Below are 7,785 nucleotides of genomic sequence, written 5' to 3'. Positions count from 1 at the left end.
ATATTATGAGTTTCTGCATAATGTTCTATCGCTTGTTTATACGGGTTCACAACACCAACAAGACAAGACTCAAAGCTGTTCCCATATATCCACACCTGAAAAGTAAGTAAATGTTTCTTCATATTGCGTACACAACTCGGATTGGCCCCAACACCAGTCCGAAAACTTTTTTGACCCGGTCCCCCAAAGCCCAAAGCCTAAAACCCCAAAAGACCGGTCCTTTTTTCAATAAGTCGGGTCCAAACAGCTACTTATTGTATAGTTATCAAATTATAATTAACAAAATAAATAGAGGTATTTTTTTTAATCTTAATGGGTAATATTTTGTAATATCATCTGTCAAATTTAAGTAACATTATAATTTGTGCTATAAACTTTACAATATTAGTTTTAGATAAAGCCCAATCAGGCTCAGATTTTTTTGGTAGAAAAATGGGGATTTCTTAGGACCGGGCTTTCCGGACCCAGGCTCAGGCCCAATTAAAATGATACCATAAATTTAAAACGCATACCGCATCAATTTCGGGAACAAGTCCATAAACATTCTCTAGATATTCAACAGCCACATATTCTCCTTGAGAGAGCTTGAAAATGTTTTTCTTGCGGTCAATAATTTTCATGCTACCGTCTGGTTGCCACTCACCAATATCACCTTTAACATAATACAATGGATATATTAATGTGTTATGAGCAAAATAATATAATTTAAACCCTAAACGCTAAACACTAAATCTACTAGCTTCAAATATAGAGACACAAACCTGTATGGAACCAACCATCGACTAACACTTCTTTTGTAAGATCCTCACGCTTGTGGTAACCTGAAAATAGAACGTCCCCTCTTATGCATACTTCCCCTTGCGGTTTGCTTGAAAGTGCATCATAATTCATCTCGGGAACAGACACCAAACGGGCATCCAAATTTGGAATCGGTGGGCCCACTGTACCCAACATATCCATTTCGTTTGGCATCGAGACAAATGATCCACCACAGGTTTCTGTCAGGCCTACATTGTAGGTCAAGTGGAGATATTACATGTATCAATATCGGATGAAACGCGTAAACAAAAATAACAAAATACATCATTGGGGGGGGTACCATATCCTTGAAGGACATGCGAGCATGTGACTACTTTCAGGTAAGCTTCTACATGTGGAGCTAGTGGAGCACCACCGGATAGAATAATGCGCACTCGCCCTCCAAGCCCCTGCTTAACCTGCAAAAAAAAAATGAGTCATGACATAATCGCCTATTAAAGGCACAAGCGCGAAAAAGGAAAAACATATATATTACCTTGCTAAAGACGATTTTATCACTAAGAGGAGATGCCTTTGAATGTTCTATCCCTGCGTTCATATTACGTAACTTGCTGCACAAGTTCAACACGCAAATTCAAATGAATAAGACTGGAAACAAAACTAAAAAAGAAAAGGAAATGATGTTTAATCTTAGGTCATGTTGCAAATGCTTACTATGAATACGCCAGATTAAATAAGTTGCGTTTGATAAAACCGCCAGCAGAAATTTTCTGTTGTAAACCTAACAAATAATGGAAACGGTTACTAACAATAACATGAGTATCATACAAAAGAACCTTGTGACTAACAGAAAAATACCTGAATAAATTCTTTCCAAAACTCGAGGAACAGCACAGAAAATAGTAGGTTTCAGCTCCCCTATGTCTTCACTCAGCATTTTAACATCCTGCATATATGATACATCATGTCATTAATCGCTTCGATATGCAACCCATTGAAAAACTGAATATAAAGTATTATGCAGTTAGTAATCAGCTTACCCCACGCCAAAATCCTATAGACGCCCCATGATTGAAAAAACATTCCTCAATCAGCCGATCAAATATATGTGCCAGAGGTAGAAACGAGAGATAGACGTCGTTTGTGTTTAACTGAAAGAATATTATTGATCACATGTATTAAAACATCATATAGGCTATATTTTCCATCACACAGAAATGTGGGAACTCACTGATACTTGTGCACTATCCAGCAGATGATTGACACCAGCGATAAGCGTTACCATGCAGTTATTGGAAATCCGTACACCCTTTGGATCACTAGTCATTCCACTAGTGTACATTATGGTACAAATGTCGCTTTTCTTCTTTAGTGGCAAGTTGAAGTTTTTATCATCACCCTACAAGTAGATAAAAACCACCAACACTAAAATTTAAGTACACATCACTCATCTGAAAAGTGAAAATAGCAAAGACAAATAAATAAATATATATTAAAGGAGTCCATATTAATAAAAATAAATAAAATGATAACTAATAAATAACAAAAAAATTAGCATACCAATGACAAGAACTGATCCCATGAATGAATTGCCAAACCAAACTTTTCAACTTGTTCTCTTTGTACAGGGGTAACTTTCCCAAAGCTCACAATTGCTAGAAGAATGAGATGCATGTTTGTATATTAGTATTTATAAAAATGCATATATAGGTTTATGAAATGCCTCGCTTGCGGTATGCGCATATAAGTATATGTGTGTGTGTGTGGGGGGGGGTACTAATTTCGTGAAAATAACGTTAAAAGAGGGGATGGTTAATCATGCATCAAGTGGTGGCGATAGCAGAAAAACAAGGGAGTACATGCACTATCGGCCATTGTCTTAATTGCTGAGTGTTACGTGTCTTATGTCCAAGGCTTAACGCAAAATTACTATCGAGCCGGGAGTCTCACTGGAAGCAACCTCTCTATTCCTACAGGTTACCCTCCTTAGATGCTACCTTAGCTTTGCTATTGGGGTGATTTTGTTGATGCAGATTTTGTGTCCGATGCTTGTCGAATAGATTAGTTTTATTTTATGCTGAATTTGTAATAGTTAGTGAAACGGTCAAGCGAACGTGTATAGACCCGCTCGTTTGAAGTGGTCAAACGAGAGGGTTGTTGGTTTGACTGTGTGTGTGTGTTGCTAGACAAAGTTGCTGTGTTGTCATTGGTGTCGAAGGATAAGGCATCGAAGGATTATGAATATCCTTCGATGAGCTCGAAAGATACCCATCGAAGGATGGACCTCGAAGGATATCGAAGGATATCATTCGAGGTATGTGAGTATCTTTCGAAGACTGTCTGATCGAAGGATGATGTTTCGACCAGTCAGTCTGATCCTTCGACCTGCAACCTGTGTTTTAGTATAAATACCAACACTTTGTCATTTGCAACATAAGAGTGAGAGCACAAGTGTGTGCTAGAGAGAGAATGGAGGTCTGAGACCTCACCGGGAGAAATCACCACTTGGTTTCTCCCCGGATGTATACTTCTTTGGTATTAGTTCGGTTGTCATGTAACCGGGCCGACTTGTAATGTTTACTACCGGATTAATACAAAGTTTGTTATGTTTATCCTCTCTTATCTCTTCCATCTTTGAACATGAACACGAAAATCACGGGTTGGATCCCGAAACTGGACCTACAAGTGGTATCAGAGCTTGGCTCTTTACCTTGTTTAAAACCGGGTTTTTACAAGTTTTGGTGTGTTGAAACACTTGGTTTTGCACCTGTTTTTACTGGTTTTCTTGCTTTTTCTTTGAGTAAAAACGTGTCTAAACTAACCGGGAGTGTTTTAAAGTGGGTTGGGTAACTTGAAAACTTGTTTTTGAGTGATTTGGTGAATTCCGGCAAATATTCCGGTTAAGGTTCCGGTCACCGGTTTCTGGGTTAAGTTTTCCTTTTTGGGTAAATTACCTTTGAAAATCTTGGTTGGTGGGAAAGTTGTCAGCCTGCCATACCATTCTGCCGAAAGTTGACTTACCTACCCATCACCTTTTCACCAACCCGTCACATCTGTGTCAGTGTGTCAGTGCACATTCGAAAGATATCCTTCGACTTCGAAAGATATCCTTCGACATCGAAAGACCATCCTTCGATCAGTGACAGCTCGATAGATAAACATCTTTCGAGTAGTCCTTCGAAGTTCGAAACATATCTTTCGATCAGGGAATCTTTTCGAAAGATAGTTGTTTTATCTCGAAAGATAAGGATCTTTCAAGTGTGAATCTTTCGAGATTTTGAGTCTTTCGAAGCCAGTGCTCGAAAGTCAACAGTGATCCTTCGAACACTGTTGATCATTCGAACAAGTGTGATCCTTCGGAAGTTAGCTATTCGAAAGATAAGTGTCCGAAAGATAGGGATTTGACTCGAAAGATAAGGATCTTTCAAAAGGGAATCCTTCGAGTTCTTGAATCTTTCGAGATCATTGTTCGAGAGTCAACAGTAATCCTTCGAGTACTGCTGATCCTTCGAACAAGATTATATCTTTCGATTGTGATCTGTTTATTGTTAACAACTTTCTGTGATTGCAGATCTTTCGACCAGGAACCTTCGGTTGTGTGATCTCTCGGATTATTCACTTAGAATTTATTTTTCTTGTCAAAGATGAATCCGAGTTGGTGGAATCCTGCTCCAGATAGTGGTAAATATACAAGTTCAGGAGTTACTCCTTCATGGTGGGGTACACCGGCTCCTGATAGTGGAAAGTACACGTGTACAAGTCTATCACCATCATGGGCCGAATCTCCAGTATCTACATCTTCACAAGTAAATGCTTTACCATCAAATCAATGGGCATTAGTAACGGGTCAAACTCCGAGTGTACAAAGTATCTTATTAAGCGAAAGCGAAACAGGAAGTTTGAATCGACCCCCAAAACTGATGAGTTTGAATGAATATCCAGGATGGGCTGAGAGGTTTAAAACATATGTTCTTGGTCAAAATACGGAACTGTGGATACGTTTCACCACAGATTTCGATCAAGCCATAGAGGTTGCTGCTTCAGAGACTGCGTCATTTGCTGATCTTCCCGAAGATAAAAAGAAAACGTATGATCTGGAAAAGAAAGCATACGCCATTCTCACCCAGGCTTTGAGCAAGGATATTTATCACCAGTTTGTCAGCTTCAAGACAACTAAGAAGTTGTGGGACGGGTTGAAAACAAGAGGAGTAGGGAATGAAGCAACACGTCAGCTGCGTCATGACCTACTCAAGAAAGAATTTGACAGCTTCGCTTGCATGGATAAGGAGTCTCTGGGAGACATGACAAGTCGTTTCTATCACCTGCTTACTGAGTTGAACAATTTTGGAGTTACAACAACTCAAGCAGAGGTGGTGAAGAAGTTTGCTGATGCCTTACCTCCTCAATGGAGTAGTTTCTTGGAAATCCTTAAGTATAACGGAGCGTTGAGAACTACAACTTTTAACGACTTCGTGCAGCTTTTGGAAAACAAGGATCAGGAGGAAACCTTGAAGGCGAAGAGAGTTCCATTGCCACAGAATCCAGAAGTGTATTATGGAACTTCCAGCTCTTCGTCTGCAAGAACTGGTTCACATGCTCCAATTCAAACGGCGTTTGTCACAAGTACAGATTGTTTTGGCAATCCAATACAAGTTCCTGTTAAGCCGCCTCCCACCACAGACATATTTGGAAATCCAATCCAACCACCTCCTCCTCCGCCTCCTGCTCAACAACAACGTGCATGTTATGGAGGAACATCATCTGCTGGTCAACAATCAAAGCCAAATACAGTACAGCTCGACACTTCAAGCTTCTCAAAAGTCAGTGTAGAAGTAGCCAAGGAACACATGGAGCTACTTAACACTATAGTGAGCGCGTACTGTGGATTGATAGAAGGTCAGATTGGCAACATTAATCTGACACAGGAAGACTATCGGCAGATAGATAAAGAAGAGATGGACTTGATGGATATCAAGTGGGCCTTTGCTAGTGCTGTGAGAAGAGCAAAGGATTGGATGGAAAGTACTGGCAGAACCAGCTTGGAAAGTAAGAGAGACACCAAGTATGGGTTCGATAAACAAGCAGTAAGGTGCTTCAACTGTGGTGAACGGGGTCACTTCAAGAGGGAATGTGCAAAGCCAGCACAGCATGGAAACCAGAACCCCTTCAGAAACCAGGGCAACCAGCAGAACCAGAACAGGAATAATGAACGTACATTAGTGCCTGTCAACAATCAAGACAACCGGGCACTTGTAGTTCAGATGGATGAAGGTTGCGACTGGACAATCCAGTTTGGTGGTGATGCTCCTAATGGTACAGCTTGCTTTGCTCAAGTTGTGAAGGATGTGGTTAACACCAGTGGTGGAGAATCTTCCGCCAGTGGTGGTGAATCGTCTGAAGATGAAGACTCTTCTGGGTACAGCAGAAGTGTTGATGAAGATTCATCTGGGTCAGGCGATGAGAATATGGGTGAGACATCTGGTGTCTCAGTTGATGCTGATATTGATGAACTTTTGGAAGAAGCTGCAGCAGAAACTCAAAGAAGATCTGTTCTGATGGATCAAGCTGCTTGTACTTCGTCTTCTCTCCATTCAGCCTTTATGGCTAATGTCGACAGTTCTTCAAGTCAGGTATGTGTCGATGAACCCATTGCTGTAAACTGTGATAACTGTGATAGCTTGCAGGCTAAATGTGCTGAGTTTGAGGCAAACATGTCTGAGTTGCAAGCCAAACATGATGCTTTACAAGCTAGTTTGTTTGACTTGCAAGACAAACATGATTCCTTGAATGCTGAGTGGTGTGCATTGCAAAGCAAACACGAGGCTTTGCAAGAAAAATATGATGTGACATTCATCCACAATCAGAAGTTGACTGTGGATCTTTCAAAATGCACAGAAGCCAATATGTTTTATGAAAACCATGAAAAGGAATTTAAGTCAATGATTGAGACATTAAAGAAAGACAAAACTGAATTGACTAAAATGGTTTCCAGAAAACAAACGGACATTAATTTGTACATCTCACGTCTTGAGGCAATGCAAAAAGAAATGGTCTGTGTAAAAACGGAAAGTGAGGCAATCCAACTCAAGCTAGACAGCTATTTGAGCTCTAGCTACGTGTTGGATCACATCATTGACGTTCAGAAAGAAAAACGGGATGTCACATGCATAGGATACAAAAAATGTCCACCACCAGTCAGACACAATTATGATGCCATGCCTGATGAGGAGGATAGAGTGTTCTTCGAACCATCTGTTCCTCTTGATGTGAAGGAGTTTGCAGCAGGACTCGGATACCAGAAAGAAGTATCCTCAGATTCGGATGTGTCAGCAGATACATCTGTAACTGCTGAACAGAAACAGGATCCTCCAGTTGAGGTTGAGGATGCTGATTCTTCAGATGATGAATCTGATGATGCTGCTCCAGCAAAGTCTGATGCGGTAGTCAAAAATGAGGACATACCTCTTGAGAATCACATTCTATGTGATCCCCCTGTCACACCCGCTAAGACTGTTGCAACTGAGTCCTCGTCTGAGAAGGAGTCGGAGAGTGTGACCTTGCTGTACACTTTGGTTGGTGATGATAAAATTTACTCAGACAAAGATTTTCCTATTAAGAACGTTAATCAATCCTTAATCGATAAAGTCTTTGAAAATTCGACAAGTAAGTTTTTGGGGAAGAAAGGACCACATGTTACAGTTACACAGTGTCCTCCAATCCCAAAGGCTGAAGTTCGAAAGCAATTTGGCAACAAGAAATTGCCAACAGTGCCAACACAGCAAAATCACACCAAACCCAAAGGTAAAGCACCGGCTCAAGTCCAGAAGAAGCCGAATCAAAAGAAGAAGAAAAATGTTAACTTTGTGAAATCGACGGGAACGGACAAAATTGAAACGTTTGAAAATAAATCTAACTTAGATTTTGTCAAGAAAGCTACTGTTTTGAAAAGGAATGAACAAAACAGCTCAAAGCCTAGTACCTCGAGTTCACAAGGTTCAACATCATCAGCTAAGAGAACACATGATT

The 7,785-nt window shown here is 40.3% G+C and overlaps 1 protein-coding gene across 1 annotated transcript in view; it reads right to left on the bottom strand.

Moving 5' to 3' along the window:
* Nucleotides 1-1,501: 1,501 nt before the first annotated feature.
* LOC110899499 (putative disease resistance RPP13-like protein 1) overlaps nucleotides 1,502-7,785 on the bottom strand; it is a 41,095-nt gene continuing 34,811 nt past the window's right edge. Inside the window, exons 2-3 of the mRNA XM_035981591.1 lie at nucleotides 1,618-1,705; nucleotides 1,502-1,540 (exon numbers count right to left, since the gene is read on the bottom strand). The gene's annotated coding sequence lies outside the window, so the exon portion shown is untranslated. The remainder of the gene's footprint in view (nucleotides 1,541-1,617; nucleotides 1,706-7,785) is intronic.

This window comes from Helianthus annuus, chromosome 13 (assembly GCF_002127325.2).
Source record: "Helianthus annuus cultivar XRQ/B chromosome 13, HanXRQr2.0-SUNRISE, whole genome shotgun sequence".
Lineage (NCBI taxonomy): Eukaryota > Viridiplantae > Streptophyta > Magnoliopsida > Asterales > Asteraceae > Helianthus > Helianthus annuus.
This window is presented reverse-complemented; position numbering and strand designations above follow the sequence as displayed.